The sequence below is a fragment of the Antechinus flavipes genome, chromosome 3 (assembly GCF_016432865.1).
Source record: "Antechinus flavipes isolate AdamAnt ecotype Samford, QLD, Australia chromosome 3, AdamAnt_v2, whole genome shotgun sequence".
Taxonomy (NCBI): domain Eukaryota; kingdom Metazoa; phylum Chordata; class Mammalia; order Dasyuromorphia; family Dasyuridae; genus Antechinus; species Antechinus flavipes.
This window is the reverse complement of record NC_067400.1, coordinates 276,849,899-276,872,259: the sequence shown is the minus strand read 5'-3', so window position 1 is coordinate 276,872,259 and position 22,361 is coordinate 276,849,899.

Sequence of the window (22,361 nt, the reverse complement as noted above, 5' to 3'; positions counted from 1 at the left end):
TGGTCCAAAACAATTCCAACAGAGTTATGATGAAAATGTCAACTACATCCAGAGAAGTAACTATGAAGTCTGAATACAAACTGAAGCATACTATTTTTATGATTTTCAAGCTTTTCATTTCATTTTGTTTTGTTTCTTTCTATTGGTTTTGTTCAGAATCTTTCTTTATAACATGAGTAATATGAAAATATGTTTAAAATGATTGCCATGAACAGCATATGTTGATTGGTTGCTGTCTTGGGTAGGGGGAGTAGAGAGAAGTAGAAAAATTTAGTTCTTACAAAAATCAATATTCAAAAGCATTTTTACATGTAAATGGAAGGAAAAATAAAGTACTATTACTTGAAAAACATTAGTCACAAAAAGGAAAGAAAATCACAACCTTTTATAAGAATACTCACTGCCATGTGGGAACCTCATATGATTATTTTGATTTGGGAGAATGAGCAAGAGAAGGAGCTATAATATTAAAAACTTTTTTTTTCCAAGAAAAAATTCTTAGGTGCTACTTGTGACAAGAACCAAATAATGTCACACACGTACACACACACACACACACACACACACACACACACACACGCAAAACTGAAAAGACTGCAGTCTATAGTTAACAAATGACATTTACTTTGTTGTGTTTGTTGTCTCTGAATCAAATATTTGTGTGAAATTGAACAATGGATTTGTCAAAGCAAAAGTCAAATTTAGTAAAAAATAAAAAAAATAATATTAATGAGAACATATATGACAGAAAATAGAAACAATTCAATCCTGAACAAAGGAGAAATTTGAATACTAATTATAATTATGTTATTTTTCATTACAATAATGGAAAACAGAAATTTAACTAACATAATGTTATTGCCACAAGGAGACAAATAGATCCAGAATGTTCCTTAGTCAGTAAGCATTTGACTTGCTTTATAATCAGAGAGATTGTCATGCAAAGCATAACACCAATTTAGAATCTTAATTCATTCATAAAATATTAAGACATATTACAAAGAATCATGAGCAGTAATGTTTTGTAAAAAAGAAAGTTGCCTTGCAGGGTTTGCATCAAACCAGAAAGCTTGAAAAGACATGCAACCAAACAATCTGAGGGCATTTAAAATGGAAATTTAAAGAGGAAATCAAGAAAAAGTAGAAAATAATTTAAAAGAATATTTTAACACTGAGTTCTCTATGAAGTTTTATATGAATATAAAACTTGGGCCTAAATATCATAAACTTTGATATGTGTATTTAAAAAGCAAAAATTGCACGTGGAATTTAAAAGAAAGATGGAGGGAAATAGTTATAATGGACCAAATATATGTGGAAGACACTCATTCTGGAATAGAAAGAATTGGGTGTTACCCAAAGATAAGGAAGATAATTAATTGTTTGAGAAGATCTTAGTAGCCTCAAAAACATTAACAACTACAAACTTATGCCAATTTTCTTACCTCTATGAATTTTTAATTTAGTCATTGAAATAAAGTTATCGGGTTTTGTCAACAATATATATCTATAATGAGAATGAACTAGAAGTCTTTGCAATGAAATCAAGGGGTGAACCAAGATTGTGTATTATCACATTATTTGTTTAACATAATACTAGAAATGCTAACTCTAATATTAAGGGAAGAAAAAGAAATTGAAGAAATTTGAACAGACACTGAGAAAACGAAACTAACTTTGCAGGTGCTATGATGGTATACTTAGGAAATGAACTTTGAATGACAAGATATTCTTAACAATACAATGATCCAAAACACTCTCATAGGTGTCACAATGAATATGCTATCTGGCTCAGAGACAGAACTGACGTTATCTGTATACAAACTGAAGCAATCATAGAATACTCTACATTGACAATCAAGATAATTAAGTGTGGTGATCTAGTTCAGATGGATCTGAATTGGTCCCTGTTCAGGCGCCAAAATGTGGTAAGCTTTTTCTTCTCAAAACGCAGGCAGGTGATAAAAGTTCAGATCTTTTATTATCTCTAATATAGCCCGGTTAGCTTAGAGGCCTATCTCTCTGCTTGGTTCCAAGAGCTCCCTCCGAATGTCGCCAAATCCAAAGGTTTTGTCCTTCAGCCTCTGCCTCTCCTTTCTTCAGCCTCCAGCCAGCTCCACTCTTCATGTCATTCCGGTGAAATCTCGACTTGTAGCTTCTTCACTCTGAAGAACTTCTTTGACTGGCCCATTGAAGCTCTATTTATGCTTCTTCAAGAGAAGGATTGTGGGTTTTCTCCCATAGTACTCTCTGGCCCAAAGAGCTTCAAGGGAGGTGTGAACTCATTGAACTCCAATGAGTAAAGGTGTGAACACAAGCTTTGTATTAATTAGTTCTACTTAGTACCTTGTTTCAGGTTCTGCCCAAAACATCTTCTTGTAAGATTAGATCAACTCTAATTAGTTAGCTGTTAGTAAGGATTCCAACATCTCCCCCTTTATTTTGTTAGATGAAAACACCAAAGGAAATAGGAAATCTAATCAGATTAGTGGGTTTCTGAAGGGGTACACATAAATCCATCAATATGGGCCAGAACTTTGTAACCGGTATACATGAATCCATCAATATGGGAGGCATTATACATAATTTACATAAGCACATAGCAATATAACACAGGCTAGTAGTAATGTAACAACATAAATCAACCTGAAGATTTACACATGTCCATAAGTCCTAGAAATAGTCCATAAGCAATCCATTGTCCATTAGTTCATGTACCAGGAATCTAATAATTCTTGTAAGCTCTGACGTACTGCAAAAGTCTCATCAACAATTTTTCATCTTAAAGAATCCAATGATTCTCGCTGGTTTTTCAAGAACTAAAACAGTTTCATCTTGTGTTAGGAAATCCAATGATTCCTGAAGATTTTTAAAAGTCTTTTTCAGCCATTTGATTCTTTCTCCATCTGTGTGGAAATATAAGCAGATCCTCTTCCCCAAGCAGTTAACCTAATTCCCTTCTATTTACCAAATTTGGGATTTCTCCTCATCATCTGGTAATTACATTGGAACTGTTTGCACTGGATATTGCCTTGTTGTCTTAAAAGGCCTGTATTCTTCCCAACTGTAATCCTGATTGCTTTTCTGTTGGTTGATGACATCAGAGTCCTGAATTTCTAAAGGCTCTCTGGGTGTAACCTCAGCTGCTATCATGCCCCACCTGTCCTTTGATTGATACTTTGGAGCTGGGCCTTGCCTCTCCTTCCTCTGGGTCAATATACATTTAGAGGCCCAGTGAAAGCCTCGGTTACATTTTGGACATGGGGTTTTGGGTTTTCTCTCACCCTGTCTTCTCATTATATCTCTGTATCTACATTGGGCTCTTAGATGTCCAATTTTTCCACATTGAAAACATCGACGAGTTTCTCTAGAATTCCTTTGCCAAGAAGGACCTTGTCTTTCCATGTTCATCATAGTTTGGGCATAATAAGCATTTGTGCCCACTGTGGCACAGTGTCTTATGATCTCCTCCAAAGGAGCATCTTTGTTTAGCCCCCATATAATTCTTTTGCAAACCTCATTGGCATTTTCCTTAGCCAAATGTCTAGTCATTATTTCTGTTGCTGCATTATCTCCAATGGTTCTTATTACAGCTGTTTGTAAATGTCCCACAAAATCTGCAAAAGGTTCATTGGCACCTTGCTCTATTTTTGTGAAAGCATTATTTCCATCTTTCTGTCCGGGGAGAGAATTCCAAGCTTTTATTGCAGCCTTAGAAATTTGCTCATACACTGTTATGGGATAATAAATTTGTTCTGAACTCTCTGCATACTGACCTTCACCAGCTAGTTGGTCAAAAGCAACTTGTACAATAGCTCCTGTTTGCCTATTGCATTGGGCTTGAATCCTACATAATTCATGAAACTCTGAAAGCCACAATAAATTTTATCTCGATTCAAGACATGTTTTAGCGATGGATTTCCAGTCATTCGGGGTTAAGATTTCATAAGACAAATTATCTAGTAACATCTTCACATAAGATGATGTAGCCCCATAAAGAGTGCAACCCTTTTTCAAATCTTTAATTTTTCCCAAATTAAAAGGAGTGTATTTTCTTTCTTTTTGACCTGAGGAATTGAGCTCTTCAATCACAGGATATGCATTTATAAAATCAGATATATCTTCTCCTTCATTTTTTGCTTTAATTAATGCTTTTTCTAATCTTGTCAAATTCTGCTTTACAGGAGAAGCTGACTGTGTTTCTGTCTCTCTCCCTCCCCCTTGTTCCAACCATGAAGGGTTAATTGTGGGGGGAGGGTCATGAGATGTGGAATCACCTTCCTCCTGCTGTGAAGTATCATACTCAGAATTGTAATTAACTCCATTTTCATCTGATTCGTCCTCCTTTTCACCTAGTAAAGTTGGCACTTCCTCCTGTACTTTCCTTTTCATCATTCTATCACTTAAATAACTTCTTATAGCCAATTGTATTACATTATATGTATTAATTATTGAGTTAGGCCCATTTTTATCATAGAATTGACAAAGATCCTCTCCAACCAATTTCCATTCATTTAGATCTAATTCCTTATCAAGAAACAAGGACATATGTCCTTTACAGTTTGTAAAAGTTCAGTGATTTGCTGTAAACTTATAATTAAACCTTGGCTTTCCATAACTTTGACAATGCTCTCTAAACATTTTCCTTGAACAGAAACAGGCTGTTTTCTAAATATCTGTCCCATCTTAGATGAAATTCTACTTTAACTCTTCTAACAAAATTTCTTTGTTGCACTCACCCTAATTTCTGGGTTGAAGAGTCTTTTCCACTGGATTAGGATCAGAGGCTTTTCCACTTGAATCAGGATCGGAGCTTTTCCACTGAAATCCACTGAGGGGGTCTGTTAGCCCTATGTTCAGGGCGCCAAAATGTGGTGATCTAGTTCAGATGGATCTGAATCGGTCCCTGTTTGGGTGCCAAAATGCGGTGAGCTTTTTCTTCTCAAAATGCAGCCAGGTGATAAAAGTTCAGATCTTTTATTATCTCCAATATAGCCCGGTTAGCTTAGAGGCCTATTTCTCTGCTTGGTTCCAAGAGCTCTCTCCGAATGTCGCCAAATCAAAGGTCTGGTCCTTCAGCCTCTGCCTCTCCTTTCTTCAGCCTCCAGCCAGCTCCACTCTTCATGTCATTCCAGTGAAATCTCAACTTGTAGCTTCTTCACTCTGAAGAACTTCTTTGACTGGCCCATTGAAGCTCTATTTATGCTCCTTCAAGAGAGGGATTGTGGGTTTTCTCTCATAGTGCTCTCTGGCCCAAAGAGCTTCAAGGGAGGTATGAACTCATTGAACTCCAATGAGTAAAGGTGTGAACACAAGCCTTGTATTAATTAGTTCTACTTAGTACCTTGTTTTAGGTTCTGCCCAAAACATCTTCTTGTAAGATTAGATCAACTCTAATTAGTTAGCAGTTAGTAAGGATTCCAACAATTAAGCTTTTGACAAAAAGATCATGCTAGCAATAATAAGTATATCACCAAATGGAAAAAAAAAAGTCATTGAATGAACTGTCAGATTTTCACAATTTTGTTACAAGCAAACCTAAATTCAATAGAAAGTTTGCTATATAAAAGACAACATTCAAGACTAATTACAAGAGACTCAATAGGAATGAACTGTTTATGTTTTATATTTGGAAATCTAAACTATATGTGTAAGATTGTCATTAAAAATTGGGTAGCTCAAAAGAAAGTTTGTTAGTGCTGAGCATGATATGCTTCTAAAAAGCAAAACCATGTAAGAAAAGGTAAAATAATAATTATCCTTTATGAATGAGGTACAAGACCAAGGACTGACACAGAGAAATTAGATTGTGGAGGAGGTCTGGTTTTAAAATCCTACTCACATTCAGAAATGGGTTAAGGAAGGAACAGAACAGGGTATAAAAAAGGCAGGATATAGAAAGGTGTATAGATTTGGGATAAGTGTAGATTAATGTAAAAGGAGTAAAGAGGGAGGAATAAGGTGAGGGGAAAGAATACAGGAAGGATTCTGTGGGTAGAAGGAAGGAGGGAAATAGCAAGGCAATCTAATTGGTAGAAATATAGGAGAACAGTAGGCTAGGACAAGAAACAAGAGATTATGTATATGTATATCTCTCTCTCCATGTACATGTGGAAATGTACAGATAAATATATGAGTATGAACATATGCATGCATGTAAACATAAAAAGATCTATGCTTAACTCCATCCTGTTTGGAGGTTGTCATAGGTAAGAATGGGGGTGAAAGAATAAAATAAAAAAGTGCAAGCCAGAGAACAAAAGTAACATTACAAGGAAATAACAGAACAATTATATGTTTTCTTGAAATGGAAATTTATTGTTACATATGTTTAATCCTTTCATACTGCTACACACATGATAATTTTTTTTCTTCTTTCATTTTATTTAAATTTTAAAACATAAATAATGAATACTAAAATTGTTATACATACAATAGAGGGAAAAGTAAAATTTTATTTAACAACAACAAAAAAAAAAAACTACTCAAAATCAGCAAACAAAAAGTTATTAGATTTTCATAATCGGTATTCAACAATGGACTACATTTTTTTGATATCATATTTGCCTCAAAGTAATATAGGATATGGAATTCCATTGGGTTTATTCTTGATTATGAAGAAGCATTGAATTTATTAGACAGTGAAGCACGACTTAGCAAGTGATTCCTATATTTAAATCTAAACTCCTTGGGTGATCATCTGATCGTAATCATTAGGCAAGGCATAAAACAGGGAAATGTACATTGCAAAAGTGTTTATCACTATGATGAAATAAATCTACTACATAATTAAGTTTAAGAAGGTTTCTCTCTGAATACTGACATTATAATTGCTGAAACAAATCCTTGAACATTGCCGTGACTCATGGCAGTGACTTGTAACTACTCAAAAATTTGGCCTGACCATCTAAAACATAAAATGAAACAAAAACAAACAAACAAGGACAACAACAAAATCCAGTTAAGTAGATGATGCATGTGCATACCACAAATACTGACATATATTTGGATGGGAAAGTTATAAAACATATAGACCATTGGTTTGTGACCAAATAATAGTCACATTGTTGCACAATAATGCAAGAAATAATCCTAGAAAATTGTTCTGGAATAATAGAACATGAGGAAAAAGTAGAAGTTAAAAATTTCACCAATCACTACTTCAAAAAGATTTCTTTTAGAAAACACAGGAATGTGGAAAACAAGAAATATTATTACAAAATCTGAAACCCCACAGATCAAAGAGAAAAATTTGCAAGAAATAAGGAAAAAATCATTCCAATATGCTGGAATTAGAAATGTATGGGACTTAAACAGCAGTCACAATAAAATACTGCAGGACCTAGAATAATATACACCAGAAATCAAAAGAACTAGTTATGTGACCAAAAATAGCATATCCAGAAAAAACTATACAATTGAATGAAAAAATGGACAATTAATGAACTTGCAGAGTTTCAGGAATTTATTTAACCAAACTTGAACTGAGTAAAAAAAAAAATTTACAGTTAGAACCAATATTCAACATTAATTTAAAGGAACTTAATATAGACAAATTGTTTATGCTTTTTACATGGAAATTGTATCAAATATATAAGACTGACATCAGCAATTGGCTAGCTCAAAAGAAAGATTGGGGCAGAGTTGAGTATGAGCTGTTTCTTAAAATCAAAACCACCCAGAAAAAGATAAATATTGCAATTATGTTATACAAATGAGGTGCAGAGGAAGAATAAACACAGAAGCATTAGAAGGGGAAGAAAGTCTCATACTTTTGAAACCTTACTCACAAGGAATAGATTAAATGGACAACACTACATATCTATACACCGTGAAGGTATAGCATCCTCCAAAATTTATAAAGAAATAAAGGGAAAGAAGCACTGATAGAAAGGGGAAGCAACGAGTGGTTAAGAAGAGAAAAAAGGGATGCATTGGTGGGGGTGGTTAAATAATTGCAAGGCAAGTTAAGGAGTAAAATTAAAATTAGTAGAGTTAGCTGGGATAAGAAAGAAGAGATATACATAAGCAATACAACAAGGATTAGGAGTAGAATTTGTTAAAGAAAAAAAAGTACAGCTAGAAATCATGAATTTCAGATAAATTCAAACTTAAAAGATTCAATCAAGAGAGAAATTTACATAATATGTCAACTATACTCATTTATTTTAAATGCATGTTTATATGCAAATGTGTATATATGTTTCTGAGTACATCTAAATGGGGATACATGTTGCTCTATGTGTCTATGTGTGAATGTATGTGTGCATATATATTGGGGAAGAAGGAAGATTGTGGTGTGCGAATGAGTATGTACCTGCATGCATGTATATATGTACCTGTAAATAAATCTGTGCTTAACTATAATCTGCTTGGGGAAAGTGGAGGGGAAAGAAGAAAAAAAGTAAAAAAAAAAAAAAAAGTAGAAGAGAACAAAAGAACAACCTATAAGGAAACAAAGAAAAAATGGATAATCATGAATATAATTTCTTCAACTATCATATATCCTTTCTTGACTGGAAATTTATTAGATATTTTGATTCCTCCCTGATATTCCAGTGGACACATGACAATGTTCTCAACAAAAATTTTGTTTTATTTTCCTTTCCTGTCTTTTTTTCTATTCTATTTAATTAAATGAACAAAAATATTTTAAAATTATTTTATAATAACTTTTTTTTTATTTACAAGATATATACATGGTTAATTTTTCAGCATTGAGAATTGCAAACCCTTTGTTTCAATTTTTCCCTTCATTCCCTCTACCCCTTCCCCCAGATGGCAGGTTGACCAATACATGTTAAACATGTTAAAACATAAGTTAAATATGATATATGTACACATGTCCATACGGTTATTTTGCTGTACAAAAAGAATCACACTTTGAAATAGTGAACTATTACCCTGTGAAGGAAATCAAAAATGCAGGCAGACAAAAATAGTCAGATTAGGAATTCTATGAAGTGGTTCATACTAATTCCCCAGAGTTTTTTTCCCTGGGTGTAGCTAGTTCAATTCATTACTGTTCTATTGGAACTGGTTTAGGTTCATCTCATCATTAAACAGGGCGATGTCCATCAGAATCGATCATCATACAGTTTTGTTGTTGAAGTATATAATAATCTCCTGGTCCTGGTCATTTCATTCAGCATCAGTTCATGTAACTTTCTTCAGGCCTTTCTGAAATCATCTTGCTGGTCATTTCTTATAGAACAATAATATTCCATTGTATTCATATACCATAATTTATTCAGCCATTTTCCAATTGATGGGCATTCACGGTTTCCGGTCTCTGGCCACTACAAAGAGGGCTGCCATAAACATTCTTGCATATATAGGTCCCTTTCCCTTCTTTAAGATCTCTTTGGGATATAATCCCAGTAGTAGCACTGCTAGATCTAAGGGTATGCACAGTCTGATAACTTTTTGAACAAAGTTCCAACTCTCTCTCCAGAATGGCAGGATGTATTCACAATTCCCCCAACAATGTTTCAGTGTCCCAGTTTTCACACATTCCCTCCAATATTCTGCATTATCTTTTCCTGTCATTCTAGCTAATCTGACAGGTATGTAGTGGTATCTCAGAGTTGTCTTAATTTACATTTCTCTGATTAATAATGACTTGGAGCACCTTTTCATATAGCTAAGAAATCGTTTCAATTTCTTCTTCTGAGAATTGTCTGTTTATATCCTTTGACCATTTATCAATTGGAGAATGGCTTGATTTCTTATAAATTAGAGTTAATTCGCTATATATTTTGGAAATGAGGCCTTTATCAGAACCTTGGACTGTAAAAATGTTTTCCCACTTTATTGTTTCCCTTCTAATCTTGTCTGCATTAGTTTTGTTTGGACAAAAACTTTTCAATTTGATACAATCAAAATTTTATATTTTGTGATCAATGATGATTTCTAGTTCTTCTTTGGTCATAAATTCCTCCCTCTTCCACAGGTCTGAGAGGTAAACTATGCTATGTTTCTCTAATTTGTTTATAATCTCATTCTTTCTACCTAGGTCATGAACCTATTTTGACCTTATCCTGGTGTACGGTGTTAAGTGTGGGTCAATGCCTAGTTTCTGCCATACTGATTTTCAATTTTCCTAGCAATTTTTGTCAAATAATGAGTCTTATTCCCAAAACCGGGGTCTTTGGGTTTGTCAAACACTAGATTATTAAAGTTATTGGCTGTTTTGTCATTTGAACCTATTCATATTCCTATTCCATTGATCAACTAGTCTATTTCTTAGCCAATACCAGATGGTTTTGGTAACTGCTGCTTTATAATATGATTTTAGATCTGGTACAGTTGGCCATCTTCATTTGATTTTTTTTTCATTAATTCCCTTGAAATTCTTGACCTTTTGTTTTTCCATATGAACTTTGTTGTTATTTTTTCTAGGTCATTAAAATAATTTTTTGGGAGTCTGATTGGTATAGTGCTAATGAAATAGATTAGTTTAGGTAGTATTATTATTTTATATTTGCTTGCCCTATCCAAGAACATTTAATATTTTTCCAATTGGTTAGATCTGACTTTATTTGTGTTGAAAGTGTTTTGTAGTTTTGCTTATATACTTCCTGATTTTCCCTTGGCAGATAGAATCCCAAATATTTTATACTATTGGCAGTTACTTTAAATGGAATTTCTCTTTGTAACTTTAACTGTTGGATTTTGTTAGTGACATATAAGAATGATGATGATTTATGTGGGTTTATTTTGTATCCTGCAACTTTGCTAAATGTGTGGTTTATTTCTAATAGCTTTTTAGTAGAATCTCTGGTGTTCTCTATGTATACCATCACATCACCAGCAAAGAGAGATAATGTGATTTCCTCATTAACCACTCTAATTCCTTTAATCTCTTTCTCAACTCTTATTTCCAAAGCTAGCATTTTTAATACAATATTGAATAGTAAGGGTGATAGTGGGAAACCTTATTTAACTCCTGATCCTCTTGAGAATGGTTCCAATTTATCCTTATTACATATGATGCTTATTGATGGTTTTAAATAGATGCTACTGATTATTTTAAGGAAAAGTCCATTTATTCCTATAGTCTCAAGTGTTTTTAACAGGAATGAATGTTGGATTTCATCAAATGCTTTTTCTGCATCTATTGAGATGATCATATGGCTTTTGTTAATTTGGTTATTAATATGGCCAATTATAATAATAGTTTTCCTAATACCGAACCAGTCCTGCATTCCTCTTATAAATCCTACTTGATCATGGTGTATTATCCTGGGGATGATTTTCTGTAGTCTTTTTGCTAATATCTTATTTAAGATTTTAGTATAAATATTCATTAGGGAGATTGGTTTATAAATTTATTTCTCTGTTTTCAACCTAGTTGGTTTAGGTATCAGTACCATGTCTGTATCATAAAAGGAATTTGGTAAGAATCACTTATTCCTTATTTTTTCAAATAGTTTATAGAGCATTGGGGCTAATTGTTCTTTAAATGTGTGGTAGCATTCACATGGAAATCCATCTGGTCCTGGGGATTTTTCTTAGGGATTTGAGTAATAGCTTATTCTATTTCTCTTTCTGAAATGGGACTATTTAAGCAATTTACTTCCTCCTCTGTTAATCTGGGAAGCCTACATTTTTGAAAGTAATTATCCATTTCACTTAGGTTATCAAATTTATTAGCACAAAGTTGGACAAAGTAACTCCTTATTATTGCTTTAATTTCATCTTCATTGGTGTAAAGTTTTCCCTTTTCATTTTTAAGACTAACAATTTGATTTTCTGCTTTCATTTTTCTAATCAGATTTCCCAAAAAGTTTATCTATTTTATTATTTTTTTTCATAAAACCAACCCTTGGTTTGATTTATTAATTCAATAGTTTGTTTGTTTGTTTTTTTTTTTTTTACTTTCAATATTACTAATTTCTCCTTTTAATTTTAGAATTTCTGAAACTATTTATAGACATATGAAAATATGCTCCAAATCATTATTCATCAGAGAAATGCAAATTAAGACAACTCTGAGATGCCACTACACACCCGTCAGATTGGCTAGAGTGACAGGGAAAGATAATGAGGAATGTTGGAGGGGATGTGGGAAAACAGGGGCACTGATACATTGTTGGTGGAATTGTGAACACATCCAGCCATTCTGGAGAGCAATTTAGAACTATGCTCAAAAAGTTATCAAACTGTGCATACCCTTTGATCCATCAGTGTTTCTACTGGGCTTATACCCCAAAGAGATACTAAAGAAGGGAAAGGGACCTGTATGTGCCAAAATATTTGTGGCAGCCCTGTTTGTAGTGACTAGAAACTGAAAAATGAACAGATGCCCATCAGTTGGAGAATGGTTGAGTAAATTGTGGTATATGAATGTTATGGAATATTATTGTTCTGTAAGGAATGACCAGCAAGATGAATTCAGAGAGGACTGGTGAGACTTACATGAACTGATGTTAAGTGAAATGAGCAGAACCAGGAGATTATTACATACCTCAACAACAATATTGTTTGAGGATGTATTCTGATGGAAGTGGATCTTTTTGTTAAAGAGAGCTAATTTGGTTTCAATTGATCAAGGATGGATAGAAGCAGCTACACCCAAAGAAAGAACACTGGGAAATGAATATAAACTGCTTGCATTTTTGTTTTTCTTCCCCAGTTATTTATACCTTCTGAATCCAATTCTCCCTGTTCAAAAAGAAAACTGTTCAGCTCTACACACATATGTATCTAATATACTGTAACCTATTCAACATGTATAGGACTGCTTGCCATCTGGGGGAGGGGATGGAGGGAGGGGAAAAGTCAGAACAGAAGTGATGGCAAGGAATAATGCTGTAAAAAAATTACCTTGGCATGGATTCTATCAATAAAAAGTTATTTAAAAAATAATAATTATTTTAGAATTTCAAGTTTAGTATTTGATTGGAGGTTTTAAATTTGGTCTTTTTCTAGCTTTTTTAGTTGAAAGTCCAATTCATTGGTCTTTTCTTTCTCTATTGTAGTCAAATAAGCCTCTAAAGATATCAAATTGCCCCATTTTACTGCTTTGGCTGTATCCCACAAATTTTGGTATGATGTCTCATTGTTGTCATTATCTTGAGTGAAATTATTAATTGTGTCTATAATTTGCTGTTTCACCCAATCCTTCTTTAAGATAAGATTATTGAGTTTCCAATTACTTTTTGGTCTATTTAGCCCTAACATTTTGTTGAATGTAGTTTTTATTACATCATGATCTGAGAAGCAAGCATTTACTAGTTCTACCTTCCTGCATTTAAGTTTGAGGTCTTTATGTCCTAATATATGGTCACTTTTGTATAGGTTCCATGAACTGCTGAGAAGAAGGTATACTAATTTCTGTCACCATTCAGTTTTTTTCCAAAGATCTATCATACCTAATTTTTCTAATATTCTATTTACCTCTTTAATTTTTTTCTTATTTGTTTTGTGGTGTGATTTATCTAATTCTGAGAGTGCAAGGTTGAGATCTCCCACTGTTACAGTTTTGCTGATTATTTCTTCTTGCAACTCTCTTAACTTGTCCTTGAGGAAGTTAGATGATATATCATTTGATGCATATATATGTTTAGGATTGCTATTGCTTCATTGTCTATGCTACCCTTTAGCAAAATATAATTTCCTTCCTTATCTCTTTTAATTAGATCAATTTTTGCTTTTGCTTGATCTGAGATAATGATGACTATCCCTGCCTTTTTGACATCACCTGAAACATGTTAGATTCTGCTCCAGCCTTGTACCTTTACTCTGTATGTGTTGCCCTGCTTCAGGTGTGTTTCCTGTAAACAACATATTATAGGGTTCTGACTTTTAATCCAGTCTGCTATCTGCCTCCGTTTTACAGGAAAGTTCATCCCATTCAAATTTACAGTTAACATTTCTAATTCTATATTTCCTGTAATCTTACAATCTTATTATTCCCAAATTATGCTTTTCTTTTTCTTGCCCCGTCCTTATCCCCTTTCCCAGTATTAAACTTATGGGCACCATTTGCATCACACAACTCTCCCTCTTTAGGATTTCTCCCACTGCCTTCCCCTTCTTGTACCATTCTTTTATTACACTTTTCCTTTTCCCCTTTCCTCTCCCACTTTTTAATGAAGTGAGAGAAGTTTCTTTGTAAACCAAATATGTCAATTATTTTCTCTTTGAGCCAACTCTGATGAGAGTAAGATTCACACAACATTCCTCCTCTTCTCTAGATTCCCTCAGATATGATACATTTCCTTTGCCTCTTTGTGGGATGTAGTTTCCCTCTTTTTATCTCCCCTTTTCCCTTTTTTCTGACACTATCACCTTTCCATTTCTACTTCCCTTTTTTGTTTTATATCATTAAAATCAATTATACATTTACTTTGTATGACTATCCACAACATAAATACAGTTCTCAAGACTTCTTTTTTGCCTTTCTCTGCTTCTCTTGAGTCCTATGGTTGGAGATAAATCTTTTTGTTTAGTTCTGGTCTTTTTTTCTTAGAAACAAATGGAATTCATCTGTTTCATTAAATGTCCATCTTCTTCCATGGAAGAAAATGCTGAAATTAGCTGAGTAGTTTATTCTTGGCTGCATTCCATGTTCTTTTGCCTTTCGAAATATCAGATTCCAGGCCCTTTGATCTTTCAATATGGAAGCAGCTACATCTTTAGTGATCCTTTTTGTGGCACCTTAGTGTTTTAATTTATTCTGGCTGCTTGTAATATTTTTCCTTAGTCTGATAGTTCTGAAATTTAGCCACAATATTCCTTGGGGTTTTTATTTATTCTTTACCTTTTCCAATTTACAAATTCTGTTTCCCTGAAGTTCCTGGTAGTTCTTTGCCTTTTCCAATTCACATTTCAGGAATTTGTAACTCTCTTGCATAGGTTCTCTTTCCTTTCCCCATTTTTCTTCTGGCTCTCTTTTAAGACTTTTTATAATTTCTTCTAGGAGAGCCTTATGTGATGGGAACCAGGTTATATCCTCCTTTGCAGTTTTGTCTGGAGACTGTCTGCTATTAGTCTTCTCAGGGTTGAAAACCTTCTCTCTTTCTCTATAGAATCTATCAATCGTCCTTTTGAATTTTTTTTTTTACTCATTTTTTTAAAGCCTTTATAGTCTGACTTCAGGGCAAGGAGGTTATTATCTTCCCTTGCCAAGCAGGGATAGTTATATAGACAAAAATTATCGTGCCAATGGACTGCAAAGAACAGCTAAGCTGCTAATGTGCTCTGGGAAAAGCTCCACACCGACTCAGGCCTGCATGGTCAAGCTAGGGAAGTGCCCTACTAAGAGGCCCACTGTGTGGATTAGCAATTGCTCTGGGGCTAGAGGCTGAGCAGCGAAAGTGTCACTACTCTTGCCAAAAGCCCACTGTGGGTATTAGTAGTTGCTCTGCCCCACTTGGCACCGGAAGTGTCTCTGCCCAGGGAAACGTGTTCACGCTGCAGAAGTTCTATTGCTCCAGGCCAAGTCCCCAGCTGTTCAGATTAGAGACTGTCCCAGGCTGTGCCCCCCTGCCATGCAGATTTGCAAGTGCCCTGAGCAACCTTGTGCTACAGAATGCAGCTGCACAGCTTTGCTGTGAGCTGTGCTAGTTCCCTCACTTCTGGTTTTGGGTGGGTATAGCCAGAGCCTGTAAGGTTCTGGCATTTTTTAGACTACCTTGCACCTTTGGCTTTAATTTCACTGTTGGTCTACTGCTTTGTAGCCAAGGTCGAATACCCCAATCTATGGTAGAGTCCTCTTTGTAAATTTTCTAACCATGGATACTATCCCTACTCCTGGTCTGCTCCAGACGCTAGTCTCTGCTTCTATCCCTGCTGATACTGGTCTACTCCCACAACTCAGGACAAACCTTTTCTGAAGATCTTCCAGATTATCTTCAGCTGGTGAGTTGTTGCATTTGCAATCTTCATTAATTTTACCAGTCAAGTGCTATTTTTGAGGCTGAATTTAATAATTAGTAATGAGGGTGTGAAAGAGCTTAGAAAGTCATGAGTGCCTTCTCTGCCATCTTGGTTCTGCCCCCAAAAAATTAAATTTTAAAATTGCATTTTAAAACAGAACATACTACATGAGAGTTTAACGGATTCTTTTGTTTGTACCACTGTTTTAAGTATTGAAACAGAATTATGTATCTGAGAAACTCATTTGGAAATGCATTTCAGGCAGATCTGGGTGAAAACACATTTAACAAATGGTCAATAGTGAGAGTAAAGAGATCTTATTCGTAAAAGCTTGTTTTGTAAGGTTCACAGTTTTCATCATAATTCTCCTATAGACAAATTCTTTGGATTGTGGTGTCAAGATGGCAGAGTATAGACAGCAACCATGCTCAGCTGAGTTCTCCTCTAAACAACTTTTAAAATAACTCTTCAAGTCAAATTTTGGGATGATAGTGTAAAGAAAAAGTCAAAAGGAGAGATTTTTCCTGTTTAAAACAACTTAAGTTATCAATAGGAGAGGTCTATGACACCAGAGCACAATGGCAGCAATTCCAATGGTGATCTTTGGAGGTGACTGGATCAGTGGCAACAATAACAGCTTTGAGAGTTTTCAGCCCAGAGATACTTAGGGAGACACTTGGTCAGAATATGATTATGGTGATACTTTGCTGGCACTGGTAGAAGATAGCAGTGTTTGTCATCTCTGTTATCTAAATGCAGTTCTTGGTTAACTGCAGTTAGAAGGTGAAAAAGAATATTTCTAGTCAGTCAGTAGGGATTAGCAGCTTTGCTCTCATTTCCAAGGGAGAGAGAAACACTAATGCTTATGACTTTAAAAGAAATGGGTTCTTGATCACAGTACTCCAAGCAAAGTACTAGAACAAGTAAGTTCAGGAGAACAAAGGCTTATTCAGGAAAGACACAAGTGAAGACCAGGAAAGCAGTGAGCATATCTCTCCCCAGATCATACCACTCTGGAAGCACCAAAAAACTTATAGATCTTCCAAACCCAACTCCAAAAATAGCAGCACAAAAAGCCTGAAGCTCAGAAAATTCCTTTCCACTCCCAGGTGAGCAGAGACAAACTTACAAAGTACTGAGTCAAAAGATATGTTTGGAAAATGAACAAATAAGAGGAAAAAATGATCTTAAAACATTAATAAAGTGGCAGGGCAAACCAAGTCATAAAATCAAATGTCAACAGTGTAAAATCAGTCTACAAGTAAAAGCTAAAAGAAATATGCCGTTTGGAATCAAGATCAACTAGAATTCTTGGAAGCAAAAATAAGAATGGTAGAAGATAACATGGGAACAAAATAAAGTGATGCAAGAAAATTATGAAATGAGAATTTGTAACTGTGTAACAGAGGCACAAAATTGAAGAAAATATCTTTACAAAGCAACATTGACCTAATGCTAAAAGAGGCACAAAGTGTATTCAAGAAATTAACTCTTTAAAAAGCAGAAATGATGAAATGGGAAAAAAATTTAAAAAGCTCACTGAAGAAATAATTCCTTAAAAATTGGAATCAGATAAGTAAATGGTAATGATTCCATAAAATTTCAAAAAAAATAATAACAAAAGTCAAAAGAATGAAAAAAAATAGAACAAAGTATGAAACATATTCTTGGAAAAAACAACTGATCTGGAAAACAATCTAGGAGAGAGGATTTAAGAATTATTGAAGTCATTAATAGAAAAGGTACCTACACATCGTTTTTCAAGTAATACTCAAGGAAAACTGTTTGATATACTAGAAACAGAGGACAAAACAGTAAGTGAAATTATCTGCCAATCACCTGCTGACAGTAATTCCAACATGAAAAGTTCCTGGAATATTATAGCCAAATGCTAGAGATCTCAGGTCAAGAAGAAAATACTTGAAACAGCCAGAAAGAAATAATTCATATATTATGAAGCCACAATTAAGATCACAGAAGATTTGGCAGTCTCTAAAAGCTGATATTTTGGAAAGTCGAGGAGATAGGATTACAATCAAACATAACTTACCCCCCAAAAATGTGTATAATCCTTCAGAAAAAAATGGACATTTAATGAAATAGATGATTTGCAAGCATTCCTGATGAAAAGACCAGAGCTGAATAATATATATGAGGTTCAAATTTAAGATTCAAGAAAAACCTAAAAAAGTAAATGTGAAACAGTAATCATATGTGATAATAGAGTTAAACTCTTTACATTCCCATATGAGAAGACAAAACATGTAATTAAGAACTTTTTAATTATTATGCCAGTTCTAAGGATTCTTTATAGAGAAAATGAGACAATCTTTTAAAAAGTATGAAAGAGAGATGCACTGAGACAGGGAAGAAAGGAGTGGGGGAAAACTGTCACAAAAAAAGAAGCATAATGGGTTACAGGTAATCCTTGAATCTTACTCTTATTGGAGTTGGTTCAAAGAAGGAAAATACACATACATAAATACACACACATATAAATATACATACACACAATAGAAATCTATTTTACCAAATAGGAAAATAGGAGAGGAAGAAAATAAGATGTATGCAGAGAAAGGATGACAAAAGTGTGGGTGGAAAAAGGGAGTCAATGGTAAGAAACAAAACAGACTTTTGCTGAGGAACAATGTAAAAAGAAGTACAGAAGAATAAACAGAAGAAAATAAGATGGTGGGAAATACATAGTAATCATAACTATGCTTATGAATGAAATAAACTCACACATAAAGCACAGCAAATTGCAGAATATACAAGAAATCAGAATCCTACAATATTTTGTTTATGAGACAAACTTGAAATCAAAAGATACACATAGTTAAAATAAAGAATTTGAGCAGGCTTTAGCTGAAGTGAAAAAGCAATCATAATCTTAGACAAAAGAAAACCAGAAATAGACCTAATTAAAGGCAATAATAAGGGAAATTACATTTTGCTAAAAGGTACATTAATAATGAAATAATATCCCCCCCATTTTTTTCAGACAAATTTATCTGATAAAGTCTTCATTTCTCAAAAATAGGGAATTGAGACAAATGTAAGAAATTGAGACAAATTTATGAATTTAAGAGTCATTTCCCAATTGATAAATGATCAAAAATAGGAATTGACAGTTTTCAGAAAAATAGAGAAGAGTTTTCTATGGTTACTTGGAAAATGCTCTAAATCTATTACTGCTTAGAGCAATGAAAAATAAAGCAATTATGATGCACCATCTCTCACTATAAGAAATTACAGGTGCTGGAGGAAAAGTAGGTACATTAATGCATTGTTGGTACAGTTGTGAAATAATCCAATATTTCTGTAAAACAATTTGGAGCTATGACCAAAAGGCTATAAAAGTCTGCGTAGTCTTTGACCAGTGATAAAAAGATTGGTTCTGTACCCCAAACAGATCAAAGCAAAAGGGGAAAAAAAGATCTATATCTTCAAAAATATTTATGTCATCTTTTTTTTTTTTTTTCTGGTGACAAATGACTGGAAATTAAGGACATATACCCAATATTTGGGAATGGCTGAACAAGTAATAGTCTAAGACTGTGATGGAATATGACAGTGCTATAACAAAGAATGAGCAAGATGCTTTTAGAAAAACCTGGAAAAACTTACATTAACTGATGCAAAGGGAAATGAACAGAATTAGGATTGTACACTGTAACAATAATATTACACAATGATCAGCTTTAAATGACTTAGCTACTTTAAGCAACACAGTGGTCCAAGACTATTGTGAAGGACTTATAATTTTAAAAATGCTGTCCACTTCCAGAGAAAAACTCAATTCTCAATAACACTTGGTGTTGTAATCACCTAATTTCCCTCAGATGGAATAATATGTTAAAAATGTGAGGATGGTTTCAGAAAAAAAAAAAAAAAAGTCAAAACCTATGTGAACTGGTGCAAAGTGAAGTGAGAACTGGGAAATTATTGAATATACTATGAACAATGTTACAATGATGATCATCTGTGAAAAACTTGTCTACCCTGATTAGCACAATGATCCAAGACAAATCCAAAGACTTGTGATGAAAAAGTTTTATCCTCTTCCAGAGAAAAAACTGATGAATTCTGAGTACAAATTGAAGTAAAGTTTTCTTGTTTTCTTTATTTTTCTCACTTTTTTGATACAGCTTATATGGAAATATATTTTGTATAATTTCATATTTATAATTTATATTATTTTGTTTCTCTCTTAAGTGGATGATTGAGGTATTAAAGAGAGGGAGAAAATTTGGAAATAAAAATTTTCTCTTTTCTTTAAAAAAAATACTTTCAAAATATATGCAAAAGCTATTCAACATTTACCCTTGCAAAACCCTGTGTTACAAAATTTTCTCCCTTCCTTATTTCCCCCCTCCCTTAGATAGCAAGTAATCCAACATATATTAAACATATACAATTCACTTATACATATTGGAAATTAATTTTTTAAAATTTATTTTTGACAAGATATTTTGTTTGAGTTGCCATTATATCAATAATAATTTATTTCAACTCATAACATAGTTTTAGAAGTTCATTTCCTATAGAAATTCTTTTTAGCAGCTTAGGAATTTTGCCTTGGGTCAAGTTAAGTATAACATACTCTGGAGAGTGTGGGCATATTAAACCTCAAAGTAGGACAGAGTGAATCACTATGGTTGCTGATAAGGTGCATGCAAAATAAGAAATCAGTTATAGCCATTATTGCCATAGTCCACACTACAGATAAGAGCTAGAAGATTAAGGATTATGAAATATCCTAGGAAGGTTTGGCTCAACTAAGGAGGAAATTGCAAAGTCAGTGTTTTCCCATGAATGAATATAATATTCAATTTGTGAGTCAATAAAACTTGAATTTGTATCTGATCTCTGATACATGTGAGTTGTATGATCTTGGGTGGTTAATTTAATTACACTCAGACTCAATTTCCTCATATATGAAAACAGGATTGTAGCATTTGCTTCACAGACTTGTGAGAATCAAAGGAAATTGAAAAAGCATTTATTTCAATTCATTTAAATAGACACTTATGAAGTCCCTACTATTTGTCAGACACTATTCTAAGGTCCCATGATACAAAAAAGAAGCAAAAAACAATTCTTGCTCTCAAGAAACTTATAATCTACTTGGTAAATGATATTGAACAAATTTATACAAAACAAAATGCAAATAGGATAAATAGGAAATAATTCTGAGAAAGGAAAATCACTAGAATTAAGAGAGGTTAAGGAATGTTTCTTGTGGAAAATGAAATTTTGTTGATATTGAAAGGAAGCTGAAGAAGTCTGTAGTTGGAACAGAGGAAGTATAATATTGCAGGCATGGGAGAAATCCAGAGAACATAGCCACAATTTAGAGATGAAGTGTCTTGTTTATGTTTCTTGTGAAAGTGAAATTTTGTTGATATTGAAAGGAAGCTGAAGAAGTCTGTAGTTAGAACAGAGGAAGTATAGTATTGAAGGCATGGGAGAAATACAGAGAAAATATCTACAATCTAGAGATGAAGTGTCTTGTTTATGGAACAGATTGGATTCTTTTGTCATTGGATCAGAGTATATGTCATGGAATAAAGGACAAAAAGACAGAAAACAAGGAGTAAGATAGGTTACGAAGGACTTTGAATGTTAAAGCATATCCTATTTGCTCCAGGAGACAAGAAGAAAATTTGAAATTTATTGAGTAGGAGCAAGTTACATGATTGGACCTGTATTTTGGGGAAATCACTTTAGAGTCAAATCAAGATGGATTCGATTGGAGGATGGGTAGAGATTTGAGGCAAAAAGATATACTCACCAGTAGGTTATTGCAATAATCCAGTGATAAAGTGATGAGGGTCTACAAGAGAATGGTTGCAATGTCAGAGGGGACAAAGGGGACATATTTGAGAGATATTGCAAGAGTGAAATCAACAGGTCTTGGCAACAATTTTAATATAAGCCAGGGAGGTGGTGAAAGATAATGAGGAATCTAGGATAACTTCTAGGTTGCCAGTGGGAGTATGGTATTGCCCTCTACATTATCAGGCAAAATAAAAAGGGAAGTTTAGAAGGAAATAATGAATTCTATTTGAGACATATTTAAGATGCTATCCAGTTCCAGATGGAAAAGCTAATAGAAATGTGAAATTGAGGTTAAGGCAAAAACAGTAGGCTTGAAAATCATCAGCATGGGAGCTGATGATATCACCAAGTGAAGTAGTTTAGAGGAAGAAAAGAAAAAGAGGACCCAGGACAGAACCCTGGAGGACACTTATGCTTGGAGATGACTTATTAATAATCCATTATTCTTGAGTCAGCATACTGCACAATTTATAAATACTGTCTTAATTGATCTTCACAACAATTCTGGGAGAATTGAGGAGATATAAGGGGGCACTTAGGTGGCATAGTGAATAGAGCACTTGTCCTAGAATCAGGAGGACATGATTTCAAATCTGGTCTCAGATACCTGACATTTATTAGCTGTGTGATTCTAG